At 43.7% G+C, this 19095-nt stretch overlaps 1 pseudogene; it reads right to left on the bottom strand.

Moving 5' to 3' along the window:
• Positions 1-1182: 1182 nt before the first annotated feature.
• On the bottom strand, positions 1183-8359 carry LOC136466400 (uncharacterized; annotated as a pseudogene).
• Between the last annotated feature and the right edge of the window lie 10736 nt (positions 8360-19095).

Here is a 19095-nt window from a genome sequence, read left to right on the forward strand (position 1 = left end):
ACGCCTGCGAATTCCTTTAGGGCGCGTTCGGTTACCCTGGTTTAAAGCCGGAAATAGTTCCAGTTTATCAAAACTATTTAAATTAGTGAATCTCTCGGTGCTCAAACCACAGGAACCGAACAGGGCCTCAAAATTCAGGATTTCGAAGAATTTCTCTGTTTTATTAATTCCAACCCCCTTTTTGCACTGATTAGGACACCGAAAAAGACGATAATACCCCTCTCTCTATTCAGGTGGCCTAAACACACACCCAACCCCTTGGTTGCATTAGTTCGCGCGTTTTTTTTTCCGAGATCGTTCTCAGCCATTCCATTCTCCTTCCCAACGGTTCACATGCTTCCAAGACTAAAATTTTGTACAGTTCTAATATTTTGGTCAAAATAAATGTGATAAATTATAATAAAATGTGAGCATAAACAATAAAAACAGCTATACAATTTAGTAAATATTGCGTGCACGTCGACAGTTCAACCATCTAGCCAATTTGATAAGAGTGCATGTTCACATAGTTCACGTAAGATCACATTCTGAGAGTAGAATTATCCAGCCAATTTAAGACTACAAGTTCACATACACAAAAGATGACCGGGAATCTAAACAAACAAAAGTCTCATGACATTGGTGTAAGATTATTCAAACATCCATGTTCTTCTCCTTCCTTGAAGTGAGTTTTTTTTCTTGAGACCTAGCCTCTTTCTTGGATTCTTCCTTGGAGTGGTCATAGTATTACTTGGTCCTTCTCCAGTTTGACTGAATATCATAGGTAAATGGAATGGTTCAGTACATGGTCTAAGATAAGCACGTACACAGTGAATCATTTTTACCTTCTTGTCACTGCTCTCGGGCTTGTAGTGAGCTGATTTGTCCCTCCAGGTTCCACCATTGTTAATTACAATTGGCTACAAAATGAGACAAATATTTAGCCTAAAAAAAGACTAGTATTTGAAATTCCAAGTTAAGGTTCAGTTACCTTCTTATAATAGGATCGGGACTATTATTCACTGAATTTTCTGGCACATGAACCTTCTACCTTTTGGATGGACTAGGAGCTGCATCATCTTTGGTACAACCAGCAGGCCTACCTGCCTTCCCTTTCTTGGCACAACTTTTCTTTTAAATGTAAAATTAAGATGAGTACAAAATATGAAGAAGTATGTGTTAGTTCAAAAAATACATATGCATTTACCTCTTCTTTGTTCCATTGAGATGGCACTTTGGGGATGTAGACCTATGGCCAAGACCCAAGCAATTTGGACACTTCACTTGCCACGCGCCTTTGCCCCTAGGCTTGCTTCCCTTGTTCTCAATGCAGCTAGGTTTTCTGAGTTTCCTTTGTCTTCCAACCTCTCTCTTACCGAGTGGTGGTAGCACTTTGAATCCAGGATCCACTTTCACCCATTGAGACTTATTAGGAAGTGGTTTGATCACACCATCATATGCTAGTCTAAAATGGTACAGTGAATAATAAGGATCCAGGTCCTCTTACATCTTAGGATTTCTACATGTGGTGATGAGTGCCAAAGCATGTGGACATGGTTTACTTGAGACTTGCCACTCCCTGCAAGTGCATACATGGTTTTTAATATTAACCACATGCCTTATGATCTTATGTGAAGCAGTGACCTTTGTCACCTCTACTTCCTCCCTTCCACCTTCTGCTATGTTCAAGTGGTCCAACTACCGATTCATTGCATATAGTTGGCGGACAACAATTGGTAACATTACATGTCCTTCAAATTTCTCACCTATTCTTCTCCTTCTTGCATACAGTTCCATAAATTTGGACCTCAGAGTGTTAGCAAGGTCAGCTATGGGAAGGTCCTTAATGTCTTTCACCCAATTGTTCTAAACCTCTGCCAAATTATTTGTGATATGATCACACTTTATTGCCTCTGAGAATTTGCTCCTCGTCCACTTCAACTTGTGATTGGCTTTCAACCATGGCTCAACCTTCTAATTTACTTCATACATCTTCTGCATCAAGTATTCATGGTATTTTGGTTGGAAAGTCCTAGCTGCAGGATACATTCTCCCAAATGCAGGCCCTTGAAACCTCTTGCTAAAATTCTTCATTAGATGGACAAAACATTCTTTGTGGTCTGCCCAAGGGTATACCTTCTTCACTGCATTCTCTAGGCCCTTGCAAGCATTTGAACTCATAGCTAGGTGAGGTGGATTCCCAATTGCCTTCTGCAGTTGCTGCATAAACCAAGTCCAGTTATTAGTAGTCTCACCATAAAAAAAACCAAATGCAACTGGAAACATCCAGTTGTGCCCATCTAGTGCTGTAGCTGAAGGTAGATGTCCATTCCATTTACCATTGAGAGTTGTAGAGTCAATACTCAAAAATAGCCGACAACCATTTAGGAAAGCATCAATGCTTGGTTTCAAACAACAAAAGAATCTATGGAAAAATACGCCTTCCTCCTTATTCACGACCTCTATCCCTATAACACTTCCTGGCATTCTGAGATCAATCTCTGCCTTGAAGTTGAACAAATATCCAAAACTTTCTTCCCATGTGCCAAAAATGTGTTGTCTTGCAACATCCCTACCAAGATGCACCATGCACAATGCATACTCAATTTTGGCTTGATACTTATCCTCTAACTCCTTCTGCAGTTTTGTTGCAGCCATGTTTGGATCCTTCTTTAGACGGACCTTCTCTGCTACCCATTTGTACTTTGCCATCTTGGTTTTCACTCTTGCAGTAGACGGACAAAAATGTTTTCCTTTATTCAATGTAACTTGTGAAATTGAAACAAAAATGTTAGTATCATAACATACATGCATGACTTACAAGAGTGCATAATATATTAAGTTAGCATGCTGCATGTGAAGATGTTAGTTCCATGACTTGTTGCTGATCTCGCATCAACCTTGTTACAATAGACCATTGACAACCCTCAGCTTTGCAGTGCCCTCTGAACAAATCTTTACAAGATTTCTCTGTTGCAAATTGAAATTGTTCCTTTATAGCATGTTGTCGCACTACTGCCCTGAACTCATTCATACTAGCATATATGGTTCCAACTTGCATTGGAGGGTTTTCTCTGTCATATAAAATAGAATCCTCACTAGGTACATGATCATCAACCAACAACTTTGCACCTTGTAGGTCCACATAATCAAGATTAGTTGCATTCTCCTTTTCAGCCGCCATACTAGCTTGTTTAGCTCTGAAAGTGCAATCAAGCCTTAATTGTGGGTTTTGGTGATAATGACCACGCAATTAGAGAACTAATGAGATTTATCGAGATGACAAGCAGAGAATTTATATTCGAGGATGCTACATGAAATGGAGGAGCCCTGTGGGGGTATGGCCCCCGGTATCCTCAAGACAAGACATGGGCCGCACCATCGGAGGTGGCCCACAAGATCAAGGCGTGCACGGCGTGCACCGCAAGACATTATATAGTACCAAATAGGATACTTTACTTGTAACCCTGTCCCTCTAGACTATATAAGGAGAGGTAGGGGTCCCCTAGCATACGCGATCCATACATCTCAATGCAATACATCAGAACATAGGATGTAGGTATTATGTCATACTGACGGCTAAACCTGTCTAAATCCTGTGTCTTGGTGCTTGTATTACCATCTCGCTTCTAATCTCGCTCACCTCTATGACAAATCTGCCATCATGGGATACCCCTCAGTGGACTACCGAGCATCTTTTGTCGACAGTTGGCGCGCTAGGTAAGGGTGTGCGCTTGATCCATGGCGAGCCAGATGGACCTCAAATCAACAATATGTTCTCGTCGTCAATTTCGGTGGAGATCCATGCCGATCCACGATGACGATTCATCGCTGGCTACACCAGCCCCCGCGACAGCAGATCCGATCTCGGAACCACCTCCAAGGTCACCTTCACCAACAACTCACCACTCGCTAGGTGCTCGCCGTCAACGCCGACCAGATAGCGTCATACGTCACCGACCAGTCGTTCCATCCAAAGCTAAGTCACGCTTTAATATTTTTCTAAATATTCTCTAATCTCCGTATATCGCCATAATATTTCTCCAAACTATTTTATCTATGTTTGCCCTCCAAATGATTTTCTGAACCCCCAAATAGTCGCGTTGATGCTCGAACGCCTCCAGAGATGGCCCTGTCTCCGGCTCCTCCCTGCACGTGCTACGGGCTCCGCGCTCTGCGTTATGGGTGGTCGGCAGCGGCTCCTTGGTCACACCTATTCCTCCTACACGTGCACGGGCTCTGTGCTCGACGTTATGGACTATGGGCTAGCTAGGGCTGGAGACTCAATTACACACTAACTGGTCAGGCGGTTTATATTAAATATAAATACATCTTCACTCTAACTAATCGCCGAGCTACATACGCTATTTTTTTCTCCGAAGTTCATATATTTTTATATCATGTATTACCCGTTCTACATGTTTGTATTGTAGGATCATCATCTAGGTGATTGGACCACCTGGTGCTCAGACTTCTCCACCGATCAACTGGTCGAACCGCTTGGTTCATGGACTCCGTCGCTGACCAGTTGATCGGATTGTTCGCCAGTCGCTTCTACTCAATGCTCACTTCGTCGCCGACCAGTTGACCAGACTGTTCGTCGCTCATTCTTCATCGCCAGCTATGCCGGTTACTCCTTAGTGCATGGATACTTCGTGCTCGAGGACTAAGTGGGCACACTTCACTGTATGGACGTCATCAGCTATGTCGGTGCTCGGACCTCGCCGCCTACGCCAGGGACTCCTCGGTGCTCGGACCTCGCCGCTCAGACCTCGCCGCCTACGCCGAGGACTCCTCGGTGCTCGAACATCGCTAGCTTCGCTGGGGACTCCTTGGCGCTCGGACATTGCCGCCTACGCCGAGGACTCCTCTGTGCTTGGTCATCACCGATGATGTTGGGGACTCCTCTCTTCTCGGTGCTCGGACCTCACCGCCTACGCCGAGGACTCCTTGGTGCTCGAACATCACCAACTTTGCTGGGGACTTCTCGGTGCTCGGACATCGCCACCTATGCTGAGGACTTCTCTATGCTCGATCATCGCCGGCGACACCGGGGACTCCTTGCTCCTCGGTGCTCGGTCATCGCCAACGACGCTGGGACTCCTCACTCCTCAGTGCTTGGACATCGCTAGCGATGCTAGGGACTCCTCGCTCCTTGGTGCTCGGTCATCGCCAATAATGTCGAGGACTCCTCGCTCCTTGGTGCTCGGTCATCGCCAGCGACGCCGGGGACTCCTCACTCCTTGGTGCTCGGACATCACCAGTGATGCTAGGGACTCCTCGGTGCTCGGTCATCGCCAGCGACGTCGGGGACTCCTCGCTCCTCAGTGCTCGGACATCGCCAGCGACGCTAGGGACTCCTCACTCCTCGATGCTCGGACATCGCCAGCGACGCCAGGGACTCCTCGCTCCTCGGTGCTCAGTCATCGCCAACGACGCTGGGGACTCCTCGCTCCTCGATGCTCAGACATCGCCAATGACGCTGGGGACTCCTCACTCCTCGATGCTTGGTCATCGCCAGCGATGTTGGGGACTCCTCGCTCCTCGGTGCTCGGACATCGCTAGCGACACCAGGGACTTCTCGCTCCTCGATGCTCGAACATCGCCAGCGACGTTGGGGACTCCTCGCTCCTCGGTGCTCGGTCATCACCAGTGATGCCAAGGACTCCTCGCTCCTCGGTGCTCGATCATCGCCAACAACGCTGGGGACTCCTTGCTCCTCGATGCTCGATTATTGCTAGCGATGCCGGGGACTCCTCGCTCCTTGGTGCTCGGTCATCGCTAGCGACACCGGGGACTCCTTGCTCCTCGGTGCTTGGACATCACCAGCGATGCTGGGGACTCCTCACTCCTCGGTGCTCGGTCATCGCCGATGACGCTAGGGACTCCTCGCTGCTCGATGCTCGATCAATGCCAGCGACGCCGAGGACTCCCTTGCTGCTCGGATCTTGCTATGTCTCGTCGGTGTGCTATCAAGCTGCTCCATGCTATTCGGATCAGGGTGCTGATCTTGGGCAGCACGTTTGGGGTCTTGATACGTGCATGTCAGACAATATCGGTAAGCTTTTAGGCTTGTTTTTCTTTGACCCTGTTACAAGATTCATTCTTCATCTTCCAGCAGGCTCGAGGACTAAGCGGGCACACTTCACCTTGTGATGAATGTGCTTGTTCTCATCTCAAGGCTACGCTGGGGGACTGGCTGCTTGCTCGGCTGTTCTTCTACTTTCTGACCCTGGCACCACACAACTACGTCACCTACTGTCAGGCTCGGGGACTAGCTGTGGGGGTATGGCCCCCGGTATCCTCAAGATAAGACATGGGCCACACCATCGGAGGTGGCTCGGCCCACAAGATCAAGACGTGCACGGCGCTGCTCGACGTGCACCGCAAGACATTGTATAGTACCAAATAGGATACTTTACTTGTAACCTTGTCCCTCCAGATTATATAGGGAGAGGCAGGGGTCCCCTAGCACACACAATCCATACATCTCAATGCAATACATCAGAACATAGGATGTAGGTATTACGTCATATTGATGGCCGAACCTGTCTAAATCTTGTGTCTTGGTGCTTGTATTACCATCTCGCTCCTAATCTCGCTCACCTCTATGACAAATCTACCATCGTGGGATACCCCTTGGTGGACTACCGAGCATCTTTTGTCGACAAGCCCCCAATTATAAATGTAGATGGCTTCAAACTCAAATGAGGTTTAAATTCTTTTATATGTTGAATTTGAGTATAGGAAAAGTCATACTATAAAGGGGGGCACAATACTTAAGCTAATATGTGCTACAAAGTGCTCAAACAACCATGTGCATCCTTAGATTCACAACCATGATAGTTTACACTTCACTATTACCCTTGCTATCTTGTGTGGTGCGGCACTGCCGCACTTGAAAAGAGGTTCGTCCGACCCCTTGGTCCCGGGCTTCGGCTCTCCCGACCCCTTGGGTGCGAGCTCCGTCTCGCCTGACCCCTTAGTGCGGGATCCATCTCGCTCGACCCTAAGGTCATGGGATCTATCTCGCCTGACCCCAAGGTCGGGGGCTCTGTCTCGCCCAACCTTGAGGTCATGGGCTTTGTCTCGCATGACCTCTTAGGTGTAGTGTTTGTTGAGGGCTAGGGGTATATATACCTTACCCTTTCCTTCCCAACAGCTATCTATGATTTAAGTGATCGTAGGGGGCTAGGGGGTATATATACCTTTGCCCTTTCTCCCCAATGGTAACCTGCTCTCTTCTTTCTCACTTTAGCACGCCCAAAAATAGAGCAGGAGCTCTCTCTCTCTCACTCCATTGTTGACCTCAAGCCCCCAAGTAAATCCATTGATTTCCCCATCAATCCTTGAGGGATAAGGGTCCAAAACTCGATTAGAGAGCAACTCCATTGATTCCTAAACTCTAAAGAGCACTTGGTTCACGTTTTAGCCAACGGTTATGTTTGTTACTCTTGGAGCTTGGCTCCTAGCCGGCTAGAGCATCGCCCATGGAACTTGCCAACTTGTGTGATAACCCCGGGAGCTTTGTAACCACCTCTTGCAGCAAGTAAAATCATCCTTCATCTCAAGAGTTCACTCTCTTGACTTGAGAATGAGGTAGGGTTGCAAACCCCTAAGCCTCAGTGGTATACCACAACAACATGGGCTTAGGCAAGCCTTGGTGGTGAGCTAAACTATAGGATAAATCATTGTGTCATCTTGTGCTTGTGTTGCTACACTTGTATTCCTATTGTTGTTGAGTTGATTTCTAGATTTTGAGGCCGATCTACTTGTGTGTGGTGTTCCCACCACTTTCAGTTGTCGATCTATGATCTACTACCCTGTAGGAAGCTAAGAAATATACCCGATCTAAGTTTTGTTGGGAAGATTTTGAATTGTGAACTAATCTCTCCTGTAGGTGTGGCAATGTCACGCTCACAGAGCGGTAGTGCCATGGGTGAATTTGACTTTGGTTTGAGTTAAAAAAATTATAGGTCTATTCACCCCCTCTAGGCATACCAGAGATTCTACAAGCTCTCTCATCCTCTGCTCTAAGCCCAACAAACTCATACATTGTTTCCTCATCCATCACAAGAAGTGCAGTACCAATCTGGTCTTCAGCAAGAGGAGTTATCTCCAGACTGTGCTAATCAATTTCATGAGAAACAACAGCAGGATTACTCGATTCCCCATGTTCTATGGCATTATCCTGGCCCACATTACTCACTGTTGCCTCTGTAACAGCTGAGTTAGAAAACATTTCTATGGGTTTGTCCTCAACATCAACAAATAAGAACAACTTCTTATCATCCATCTTTTCAACAAATGCATGTGATAGATCTGTATCATCCAACAACTTCCTTTCTCCACCACCACTCATATCAAATTCATTTATCATAGGCTGCTGCCCACTTCCCCAGTTCACCCTAGCTTTTAAATCACTTCATAGCATCTCTAGAGTATAATATCGACAATCCACAACCCATTCATCACACTTGCATGGCACATCAATAGAGCAGCCATCATTCAACTTAGCTATGAATGGAGAAAACTGAACACACAATCTAAATGCTCCATCTGGATCCATATCAATTCTACCAGGTACCAATAAAAAATAAAAGGACACAACTTAGATTGTGCCCCAAATCACCAGGAACCATAAATATGCAGTACAGTGAGAAGGTTTGGGATTGGGGCTCTTACCCGAGAGGAGCTGCTATGGAGGGCGGCCTGCTGTTGGCTAGCCCCTTCACCCGTCAAATAGTGGAGGGTGACTTGTTGTTGGCTGGCGCTTTCCTACCGAGGTGGATGGAGGTGGGGCGGATGGGATGACTAGAGGTGGGGATGACAAGGCAGAGGACGTATAGGGTGTTCGCTGGCGCGGTAGGACTCGGCCAACGGCAGCCTTCTACGTTCATGGTAGGGAGCTCGCTCGACTGCGCTCTTGGTGCGGGGTCACAGTTCTCTAGGAGGCGCGACGGGAAATAGGGGAGAGAAGTGTGACTTAGTTCATTTAGAGAGAGGGGCAGCTTGGTCTTTTTGTGTGTCCCAAACAGTGAAAAGAGGCCCTTTGAATTAATAAAAGGGAGAAATCCTCAAAAATCCTAAATTTCAAAGGAATTCATAGGCGCAGGGTTATATTTTAAAAGGCCTATGAATTTTAAAACCCCTAAGCCTTAGTGATATACCTCAATAATATGGGCTTAGGCAAGCCTTGGTGGCGAGCTGAACCATGGGAAAAATCATTGTGTCATCTTGTGCTTCTGTTGCTACACTTGTGTTCCTGTTGTTGTTGAGGTGATTTCTAGAGTTTGAGGTTGATCTACTTGTATGTGGTGTTGCCACCACTTTCAGTTATTGATCTGTGATCTACTATCCTGTAGGAAGCTAAGAAATATACCTGATCTAAATTTCATTGGGAAGATTTTGAACTGTGAACTAATCTCTCCTACAGGTGCAGCAATGCCGCTCTCACAAAGCGATAGTGCCGTGGGTGAATTTGACTTTGGTTTGAGTTGATTTTTTATAGGCCTATTCACCCCTCCTCTAGGCGTACCAGAGATCCTACAAGTGGTATCAGAGTAAGGTTACTCGTGTGCGCTTCACCGTGTGAGGTATGGAGCTTAGGGGAGGATCCGATGTTGTAAAGCCCATCAACGTCGATCCAGAGGATGTTGGGCTACATAACACTAACGACAATGAGCTTAGTGCCTCTACAGCGAGCAACTCCACGCTCCAGCAGCTAGAGGCAACCGATGCCAAAAAAGCTCAAAACAAAGAAAGAAGAAGAAGGATAGCTAGAAAAGAGAAAAGAGAAAAGAGAAGCAAGAGAGGAGAAGAAAAAGGAGCAGCAGCGGTTAGAAGAGAAGAAAGCAAGAAAAGAAGAAAGAAGACTCAAGAGAGAAGCTAGAAGAAAAAGAAGAGAAGCAAGAAAGAATAAGGAACAAAAAGCAAAAGCCTCCAATGCATCTTCAAGTGAGCTATCTAGTAGCTCTGAAGATGGTGATGATGATGAGTCCTATCAAGTGCATAGCAAGAAGGATAAGAAAGGAAAGGGCAAGAAGAATGGCGACAACAAATATGTTGACGTATTCTTTAACTATTCTTTTATGTCTATGACTAACCATGATCACAAGTCTTTCATCAATGTGCTCGCAAGCAAGTTTCCTCATTTCGATGGGACTAACTTTGCCAAGTGAAAGCACTTGATGTGATGAGGACATGACACCCATGCATATGACCATGTTGCATATGACCATGTTTGGCACATGGTATGGAGGGGTAGGAGGCCAGCAAGGGTGTCCAAGTCCTCATCACCTCCTACCCCTCCATCCCATGTGCTAAACATGGCCATATGCATGGGTGTCATGTCCTCATCATGATGAGAGCCTATCTTATAGGTCTTCATCCTGACATTTGGGAGGTTGTTTGCAATGGATTTGAGGCACTGGTTGATCCCAAGAATCCAACCATGGAAGAAATGAGAATCATCCACCTTAACGGTCAAGCTACTAGTGTGCTACTTAGTGCCTTGGATGGTGATGAGTACAATAGAGTGATTGGTGTGGATGTTGCCAAGCAAATTTGGGATACTTTACATCTTGCACATGAAGAGGTTGACAAAGTGAGAAAAGCAAGAATTGATTTGTTGATGTCCAAGCTCAATCGATTTGTTATCTTGGATGGAGAAGGGCCACAAGAGATGTTTGATAGGTTGATGACCTGGTGGGCAATATTAGAGGCTATGGTTGTGATGAGCTAGATGATCACAAAGTTGTCAAGATTATGTTGGGAACTTATTCACCAAGAAATGAGACCGTAGTAACTCTAATTAGAGACAAGAAGTTTGAGTACTTCACACCAAATGATGTACTTGGGAGGATCTTGACTTTTGGTATGCAAAGAGAAGAAGCAAATGAGAGGAAGAAGTTTGGAGAATTGCAAGCAAAGCTAGAAGGCATCAAGATCAACAAGGATGTAGCTCTCAAGGCCAACAAATCAAGCAAGTAAGGCTCTACAAACAAGTCCAAGACCAACAAGCAAGCTTTAATTAGCAAGCCCAAAGCAATCAAGCAAGTTCAAGAAAGAGTAGAGACCACCTCATCCTCTAGTGAGAGTGAACATGATGATGACCAATATGAGAAAGTGGATGATGTTGCTCTCTTTATGAGGAGGTTTCATGAAGGGTTGAAGAAGCAAGGGTACAAGGTAGTAAATAGGAAGTTTCCAAACATGAAGAAGGGGACATGCTACAATTGTGTAAGCACCGATTATTTTATTGCCAAGTGCCCACATGAGATCAAGGAGAACAAGTATAAGAAAGAGAAGGAGGACAAGGCCGACTGGAGAAAGAGTAAGAAAAACATGGGAGAAGCTCACATTGGGCATGAATATGATTCATCTATTGAAAGCTCAAGTGAAGAAGATGAGAAAGTTGCAACCATTGCTATCCATGAGCCATCTTCTTCACCAAGACTCTTCACCAACATGTCCGATGATGACTACAACTCTCCTCACATTTGTCTTATGGCAAAGGGTGAGAAGGTAAAATCTAAATACAAGGCCAAAGCTCCTCCACCTCCTAGTGATATCTCTAGTAGTGATATTAGTGATAGATCTAGTGATAAAGAAATTAATAAATTAACTAAGAAGTTAGATGGAAAGACCAAAATATTCATCACTAAACTAATAGAGGACTTAGAGAGTGTCCAAGACGAGCTAGAATCTAGAGAGAAAACTCTTATCCAACAAGAGGATCTCTACATTGCTAGCAAGGAAGCTCTTGCATTAGAGAGAAGTGAGGTGGAATCATTGTGCAAGGACTTGGCCAAAGAACAAGGGACCATGCTATCACAAAGAAAAAAAATATTGCTCTTAAGAATAAGTATCGTGACTTAGATGAAAAGCACAAAGAACTTGAGCTGCAATATAACATTCTTTGGGATAGCAACTCACATCCCTCTAAGGTAAAGGATGCCTCTACTACCTCCACTAGTCAAGGTTGTGGAGAATGTTATAATATTGATTTGAATGCTTATTCCACTAACCTTGCAACCACAGAGGCAATGAGAAAAGAAATTGCTAGACTCAATGAGATCATTGGCAAGGGCTGCTTGAGTGGTAAGGCTCAAGTAAGTGACAAGAAGGCAAATGATTCAAAAGTGCCTCAATTCAAGCAAGGGAGACACCCCTCAATCAAGCATGGGCTTAGGCACACTACAGGAGCCAAGACAAATGGAAGAAAGATTATAAATGGCTATGAGTGTGTCAAGTTTGAGAGGAAAGAAAGAGTTGGTATAGATCAGCCTGCATAGACAGTGGTAGTGCCACAGTCCAGAGTGGTAGTGCCGCCGTGAAGGCTGGCTATGCCGCTCCCCGCAAAAATGGGAATGCTACCAATTCTACTCTTGATCAAACAAAGCCCAAGAAGAAGGTGTCCCAATAGAAATAGGTTCTGCAGAAGCCAAAGGAATCAATGTGGGGCACTATGAACAAATATGCATACCAACCAAAGTTTCAACCACCTCGACAAAGCTTGACTTCGTGTTTTGTTTTAAGGAACAATAGTAGTGGAAAGGTGTTTGCCAAATATATTGGAAAGGAAGCCAACACATATAGGAATACTTCTATTTGGGTTCCTAAATTTCTTATAACTAACATGCAAGGCCCCAAGTCAAATTGGGGACCTAAATCAAGCAACTAAATCTGTTTTGCAGGCATACTCCTCCGGTGCGTTAAGTTGGGTGCTTGATAGTGGATGTACAAATCATATGACCGGAAAAAAGAGTATATTCTCATCATATACCCCAAAGATGGACTCAAATGAAAATATTCTCTTTGGAGACAACTCTAAGGGGAATGTGATTGGTCTCGGTAAAGTTGCTATAACCCTTGAGCATTCAATTATAAATGTTTTACATGTTGATTTGTTAGGTTATAATTTGTTGTCCATCTCTCAATTATGTGAGATGGGCTTCAATTATCTCTTTATGGATAAGGGTGTGGAAGTCTTTAGAAGGGAGGATTCCTCTATTGTCTTTACGGGACATTTAAAGAACAAGTTTTACCTAGTTGATTTTAACAAAAGTAAAGCTAATCTTGAGACTTATTTACTGGCAAAATCTAGCATGGGGTGGCTTTGGCATCGTCGACTAGCCCATGCTGGGACAAGGAACTTGGCCAAACTTCAAAAGGACAAACACATCATTGGGCTAACAAATGTTCACTTTGAGAAAGATAGGATATGTAGCGCTTGTCAAGCCAGAAAGCAAGTTGGCGTACCTCACCCACCAAAGAGCATCATGACCATGACACAACCATTGGAGCTTATACACATGGATCTATTTGGACCAGTCGCTGACCTAAGTATCAGGGGTAACAAATATGGTCTTGTTATTGTTGATGATTATTCCTATTTCACTTGGGTATTTTTCTTGTTTGATAAGTGTCAAGTTAGAGACAAAGTGAAGACTTTTGTTAGAAGAGCTCAAAAGGAGTTCAGCCTCCCCATCAAGAAAATGAGAAGTGACAACGGGACCAAATTCAAGAACACCCAAGTTGACGAGTTTCTTGATGAAGAAGGCATCAATCATGAGTTCTAAACTCCATACACCCCTCGACAAAATAATATAGTAGAGAGGAAGAATCGTACACTAATTGACATGGCAAGAACAATGCTAGATGAGTACAAGATGCCGAACCTCTTTTGGTGTGAAGCCATCAACACCGCTTGCCATGCCATCAACCGCCTCTACCTATACAAGAAGTTGAAAAAACTTCATATGAGCTTCTAACCGATAACAAACCAAATGTGTCCTACTTTAGAGTATTTGGGTGCAAGTGTTTCATACTTAATAAGAAACCCAAAACCTCTAAGTTTGCACCTAAAGTTGATAAAGGTTTTCTTCTTGGTTATGGATCAAATGAGCATGCCTATCGTGTTTTCAACAAAACCTCCGGGAGAGTTGAAATAGTGGTAGACGTGACATTTGATGAATCTAATGGCTCTCACGTGGAGCAAGTTGATTCAAGTGTTGTAGAAAAGGAGGATCCACTATGTGAAGCAATCAAGCAATTGGCTGTTGGTGATATAAGACCACAAGAAGATGAAGTCACTAAAGTAGAGGTTCCTAAAACTACTGATGAACAAAGTTTCACTGACGTACCTAATGCTAAGGGGGAGCCGACCCCTGCTACAAATAAGTAGAGCGGCAGTGCTACACATAAGAGCGACAGTGCCGCACTCCCTCTGATAGTAGCAGCAAGTCCAACTCTGATTCAAGGATAGAACCTACAACCCATATTCGAGCAAGAAGATAATAAAGATCTAGAAGATGGACAAGAGGCCATTGATCATCCAAGGCTAAGGCAAACAATACAACAGGATCATCCCATTGACAACATCCTTGGGAGTCCTCGAAAGGGGGTAACAACTCATTCACATTTAGCAAACTTTTACCAATATTACTCGTTTGTTTCCTCTTTGGAGCCTCTTAAGGTAGAACAAGCACTTAGAGACCCCGATTGGGTGATGGCCATGCAAGAAGAGCTCAATAACTTCAAAAGAAACTAAGTGTGGACTTTGGTGGAACGACCCAATACCAATGTCATTGATACCAAGTGGTCTTTTGCAACAAGCAAGATGATAATAGAGTGGTGACAAGGAACAAGACAAGGTTGGTTGCTCAAGGTTTCACTCAAGTAGAGGGCTTAGACTTTGAAGAAACATATACACCAGTGGCAAGACTTGAAGCAATTTGAATGCTTCTAGCCTATGCTGCTCATCACAACTTCAAGCTATATCAAATGGATGTGAAGAGTGCATTTCTCAATGACCCTATTCAAAAACTTATCTATGTTGAGCAACCACCGGGCTTTGAAGATCATAAGTTTCCCAATCACATCTACAAACTCCAAAATGCGCTCTATAGCTTAAGTAAGCACCAAGAGCATGGTATGAATGCCTTAAGGAATTCTTGCTTAAACAATGCTTTGAAATAGGCAAAGCCGACCCTACCTTTTTCACTCACAAAGTTGGTAAAGATATATTTGTGTGCCAAATATATGTTGATGGCATAATATTTGGTAGTACTAATCATACTTTATGTGAGGAATTTAGTAGGATCATGATGAAGAGATTTGAGATGTCTATGATGGGTGAGTTGAAGTTCTTCCTCGAATTTTAAATCAAGCAAGTGAAGGATGGAACTTTTATTAGTCAAATGAAGTACACCCATGATATGCTCAAGAAGTATGACATGGTGAATGCCAAGCCTATCAAAACTCCCATGCCAACCAATGGACATCTTGATCTCAACATTGAAGGGACAGCCATGGATACCAAGGTATATCGTTTCATGACTGGCTCTCTACTTTATTTGTGCGCATCTAGGCCCGATATTATGTTTAGTGTATGTATGTGTGCTAGATTTCAAGCTAACCCAAAAGAGTGTCACTTAGTGGTCATTAAGAGAATCTTGAGATATTTAGTACATACTCCTAACCTTGGTTTGTGGTATCCTAAGGGCTCTAAGTTTGATCTACTTGGGTATTCAGATTCCGATTATGCCGGTTGCAAAGTAGATCGAAAAAACACTTCGGAGACATGTCAATTCCTTGGATGATCCCTAGTGTCTTAGAGTTCTAAAAAGCAAAATTGTGTAGCCCTTTCTACTACTGAGGCTAAGTATGTTGCGGTCGGTGCATGTTGTGCCCAACTACTTTGGATGAGGCAAACGCTTCATGATTTCAGATGTCATTGTACCAAAATCCCATTATTATGTGACAATGAGAGTGCCATTAAGCCTGCAAATAATCCTGTAAGCCACTCTAGAACCAAGCACATAGACATCCATCATCATTTCTTAAATAGTTGATAAAAAGCCAACTCCAGAATGGTTGATAAAAAACTCCAGAATAGAGATTTTGATAAAAAAAAACTTCCCCAACAACCTCTTTAATTGGATCTACAAATATAGATATTTGTTTATTCTAGATTTCTTGCTAACCAAAGATGGAGAGGGAGAATGACTCTCTAAATTGTGTACAAGATACAAAAAAGTTATTGGAGGGTACATTTTATTAACATCATTCCTCAGTCTATTCATTAGCAGTGGGTTCAGTAGAGTCACGAACCAGCAAATCATTTACAAAACTGGGGAAGGGAACACGCCATACGTATGGTTGATCCGGGTATCTAGACTGCATTTTGCCAAAAGATAAATTGGTTCTTTGTAGAGGGCCAGGTGGGGGTGGGTGAGGCCTTGAGGGGATGTTTTTTTTGGACAGAGGGGACGGTATGTTTTGTGTGTTGTCATCTCAATGAGAAACTATTCCCATTATTTTTTTTTCTTTGTCTGAAAACAAAGTTCATTTTTCTAATGATGGTGATGATGTCTTTGCAAACAACATAGTTTTCAGCACTACCGTCTTCCAGGGTTTAAATAATAATAAACATTTAAGAGCGACCGATCTTTCAAAAACTAAGAGGTTATAGAATGATATAACAATAACTATTTCATTTAGCAGCTTTGTTAAAAACATACTCTCTCCATTCTAAATTATAAAACATTTTGGCTTTTCTAGATACATAGTATGCACTTGGATATACACTATGTCTAGATGCATAGTAAAAATAATGTACAAAGTCAAAAAATTTTATAATTTGGAATAGATGGAATACTTCACAAAAATACATGACTATGACTCTAGGAGAACAATTAACTATTTCATTTAGTAGCACTTTCCAATTAGTTATGCACAAAAATATGAACTAAGGAAATTTCATGGACACTGAAAGGATCAAGACGCCCAAGAGGGGGGGTGAATTGGGCTAATTCTAAAATTCTTTGCAATAATTTAACCCAACACTTAGCCCACTTCACCCCTTGTGCCTAGAATGTGTTTATATTGTTCTACCGCATAAAAGTGTTGCACCCTAGGTTCCAATCCTACTCTAGCATGACAATTCTAAGAATGTAAAGATAAGAAAAGAATTGCTCAAATATAAATGCTTAAAGTAAAGAGAGAAGAAGGAACGCAGTGATGTTTTGTCGAGGTATCGGAGAGTCGCCACTCCCCACTTGTCCTTGTTGGAGCACCCGCGCAAGGGTGTAGCTCCCCCTTGATCCGTGCAAGGATCAACTGCTCTCTACAGTGAATCACCCACAACTGCTCATAACTTGAGTTGGGTCACCGCAAGCTCCACTGGATGATCACCAAACTTCCAATCACCACCAAGCCGTCTAGATGATGGCGATCACCAAGAGTAACAAGCACAAACTCTTACTTGACCATGACAAGCCTAATGAGAAGGATGGATGCACACTTGCTATTGTCCTTACACTAATGAGGCCTTAATCTTGGATTCTTAAATCTCAATCACCTCACTAGGCTCTTGCTCTCCTTTGCACTCTCAAGGGTGTTTCTCAGCTGAACAAATAGGCAAGAGCCCTCCTTTGGACGAGTGGAGTAAGTATTTATACCCCCTCATTTAAAACATAATATTTGGAGGTTGAGTCATCACTCTACGGAGTGACTAGACGCTTCGGTCTGTTATCACCGCCACTGTGTCAGAAAGAGCCGTTAAGTTCTGACCGGACTCTGACCTGCGTCCGGTCAACACTGACCGGACATGTCCGGTCATGAAAACTACTCTCTAGAACCTTACTGATGTTGATCAGACGCTGACACCTAGAGTCCGGTCACTTCGTAGTTTAGCATCTGGTCAGTTGCCAAAACCTGACCAGCGTCCGATTAGCACCGACTGGACGCGTCCAATCAGGAATCTCCCTCTCTAGAACCTCTCTGGAGTTGACCGGATGCAGTCACCCAACGTTCGGTCATTTTTCACTCAGCGTCTGGTTGCAACCAGACGGCCCTAGTAGATCAAATGAACTGACCAGACTCACCCTTCAGCGTCCGGTCACAACCAGACCAGCGTCCGATCAGTCATTTGACCCTCCATTCACTTTTAACTTGAAATCATATGTGAATGAAGTTTGCTCCAATTAATCTTTGGGCTACTCCAGAGCTACCTAGTGCTAGATTTGATAAGTGTACACCACACCTAACTCACTAGACTCACATAGGTCAAGCTACTAGTCCATACCCCCCTTAATAGTATGGCCAAAGGAAAAACAATGTCCTAAACTACTCTAAGTGTTTCTTCAATACCAAACGACACTTAGAACTAGTCCATCCTTAACCTTGTCGTGCATCCTTTGAAAATCAAAACGATTTCCATCGTAGGGGCATGACAACCATGATTGCCCAATCAATTGCTATTACCATGACCTAACTTAATTGCCTCTACAAAACACATGTTAGTCATAGTAATCTTGTATTGTCATTAATCACCGAAATCCAACTAAGGGCCTAGATGCTTTCAATCTCCCACTTTTTGGTGATTGGTGACAATACAACTCGAGTATGTAAAAGATATGAGGTTTTCAACATGATTGGTTCATATAAGCTTTTGATAATAAGAGCAAAGGAGTTAGACATGCTTATATGACCCAAGCCAACATTGTGTACTCAATAGATATAAAATAAGCATGAGTACAAGAAATAAGACCCATTTGAATTAGAGTAAAACACGGAAGCAAGGCAAATGAGCATAACCAAGTGACATGACATATATATATATAAATCAAAGTAGAGAGCACACATGTCACATAAGTATCACAATCACACGTTTGTAGTTCAATGCGTGAAAGTAAACATGAATGCATAATGTATCACACATAAAGAGCCAAAAGAAACAAATCATATGCTCCCCCTAGATGTAACGCTCCCCCTAGATCTAACATACTCGATCCCTCTCCCCCTTTGGCGTTAAGCACCAAAACCTAAGGGTCGGACAGTAGGGCAGGAGCAGACGAGTCGGGCACTGAGGTGCGGTGAGAAATCTAGAACTGTGCAGCAGCATCCTCTGACCCTGAGCTCTGAGCGGTCTGACCCTCTATCGCTAGAAGTGAAGCTGAAGTGGACTAGGTCTACTCTAGGACTGGCATGGCCTGTGACTCTAGAGATATCACTATAGGTGGTGGCTCTGATGATGCAATGATGATGGGAGCGTCTCTGTAGTCTCAGTAACTAGAGCAACTGTGATAGGTACAGGGACTCACAACTCTG

The sequence above is a fragment of the Miscanthus floridulus genome, chromosome 1 (assembly GCF_019320115.1).
Source record: "Miscanthus floridulus cultivar M001 chromosome 1, ASM1932011v1, whole genome shotgun sequence".
In the NCBI taxonomy this organism is placed as follows: Eukaryota; Viridiplantae; Streptophyta; class Magnoliopsida; order Poales; family Poaceae; genus Miscanthus; species Miscanthus floridulus.